Source organism: Pseudophryne corroboree, unplaced genomic scaffold (assembly GCF_028390025.1).
Source record: "Pseudophryne corroboree isolate aPseCor3 unplaced genomic scaffold, aPseCor3.hap2 scaffold_2062, whole genome shotgun sequence".
NCBI classification, from domain to species: Eukaryota; Metazoa; Chordata; class Amphibia; order Anura; family Myobatrachidae; genus Pseudophryne; species Pseudophryne corroboree.
In genome coordinates this window covers 41,393-43,979 of record NW_026968703.1, presented here as the reverse complement: position 1 = coordinate 43,979, position 2,587 = coordinate 41,393, and positions in this window count along the sequence as shown.

Sequence of the window (2,587 nt, the reverse complement as noted above, 5' to 3'; positions counted from 1 at the left end):
AAAAACCACGGTTAGGTGGTATATACAATTATGGACGGGCTGCCGAGTGCCGACACAGAGGTAGCCACAGCCGTGAACTACCGCACTGTACTGTGTCTGCTGCTAATATATAGACTGGTTGATAAAGAGATAGTATACTCGTAACTAGTATGTATGTATAAAGAAAGAAAAAAAAACCACGGTTAGCTGGTATATACAATTATGGACGGGCTGCCGAGTGCCGACACAGAGGTAGCCACAGCCGTGAACTACCGCACTGTACTGTGTCTGCTGCTAATATATAGACTGGTTGATAAAGAGATAGTATACTCGTAACTAGTATGTATGTATAAAGAAAGAAAAAAAAACCACGGTTAGGTGGTATATACAATTATGGACGGGCTGCCGAGTGCCGACACAGAGGTAGCCACAGCCGTGAACTACCGCACTGTACTGTGTCTGCTGCTAATATAGACTGGTTGATAAAGAGATAGTATACTCGTAACTAGTATGTATGTATAAAGAAAGAAAAAAAAACCACGGTTAGGTGGTATATACAATTATGGACGGGCTGCCGAGTGCCGACACAGAGGTAGCCACAGCCGTGAACTACCGCACTGTACTGTGTCTGCTGCTAATATAGACTGGTTGATAAAGAGATAGTATACTACTAATATTATATATACTGGTGGTCAGGTCACTGGTCACTAGTCACACTGGCAGTGGCACTCCTGCAGCAAAAGTGTGCACTGTTTAATTTTAATATAATATTATGTACTCCTGGCTCCTGCTATAACCTATAACTGGCACTGCAGTAGTGCTCCCCAGTCTCCCCCACAATTATAAGCTGTGTGAGCTGAGCAGTCAGACAGATATATAATATATATAGATGATGCAGCACACTGGCCTGAGCCTGAGCAGTGCACACAGATATGGTATGTGACTGACTGAGTCACTGTGTGTATCGCTTTTTTCAGGCAGAGAACGGATATATTAAATAAACTGCACTGTGTGTCTGGTGGTCACTCACTATATAATATATTATGTACTCCTGGCTCCTGCTATAACCTATAACTGGCACTGCAGTAGTGCTCCCCAGTCTCCCCCACAATTATAAGCTGTGTGAGCTGAGCAGTCAGACAGATATATATAATATTATATATAGATAATAGATGATGCAGCACACTGGCCTGAGCCTGAGCAGTGCACACAGATATGGTATGTGACTGAGTCACTGTGTGCTGTGTATCGCTTTTTTCAGGCAGAGAACGGATTATAAATAAAACTGGTGGTCACTATCAGCAAAACTCTGCACTGTACTGAGTACTCCTAATGCTCCCCAAAATTAGTAAATCAAGTGTCTCTCTAATCTATTCTAAACGGAGAGGACGCCAGCCACGTCCTCTCCCTATCAATCTCAATGCACGTGTGAAAATGGCGGCGACGCGCGGCTCCTTATATAGAATCCGAGTCTCGCGATAGAATCCGAGCCTCGCGAGAATCCGACAGCGTCATGATGACGTTCGGGCGCGCTCGGGTTAACCGAGCAAGGCGGGAAGATCCGAGTCGCTCGGACCCGTGAAAAAAAACATGAAGTTCTGGCGGGTTCGGATTCAGAGAAACCGAACCCGCTCATCTCTAGCAACAATGTAACCCTATTTGCAAAATAGTACTAAATAAGTTTGTCGATGTAAGACATTTGCAAAGGCGCAAACAAAACACGCTGGAAAATGCAACTGAATCTGTTTTTGGAGGTTAGAATAGATGCCGGATCAAGTAGCTCAATGGGTAGGGTGTTTGATTAGAATTCAACAGGTTATAGATTTGAATCCTGGGTATGATAGTTTGAGGTGTTATTTAATAAAGTATGTTTATATATTAGTCACACATGGCTTACTTTTACAAATGGCATGTCACCAGTTAGTGCTGACTGCTGATATGCCATTTGCACAAACACCCCATGTGTGACTGTATATGCATTTAAGGAGGGCACCCCGGCAATACCACAAACCATTGAGTGTCAAGTATACTAGATATATCTTCATATCTCATGTGCTTTCTCTGAGACCAATCTTGTTATGCCCCTTCCCCACAAGGCATGCGCCTTTTGTCCATATTGCAAAAATGGGGAGGGGAGGGGGGGGGGGGGCATATAATTCTCTGTCACAGGGCACCAAAAAGTCTAGTTATGGCTCTGGTATGCATTATGTAATCTGGCAGACCATATCTCCAACACTGGCTGGTTGGAATAGAAATCCGGTTATCTATGTGAGCAAATGACCATCAACGATTTACTCTCAAACACTAGAAAATGGACAAACATGGTCCCCTAAACAAATTGGTTAAATTTTGGGTTTAACCAATTTGTGTAATGACCATTTTTGACCACTTTTCTAGTGTTTGGGAGCAAATGGTTAATTGACATTTGCTACTATACATTACCATATTTTCATTCCACCCATCCAGACTGGATAGATAGCCTGACAGATAATTGTGTAGTGTACGCCCAGGATAACTGTCAGTTGTGCTTTCTTTTATGACGGCACATAAATGGGTGGGCAGATCCAGAGCAAGCACTGCCCACTCATGCATAGTTGTCAACTGATGT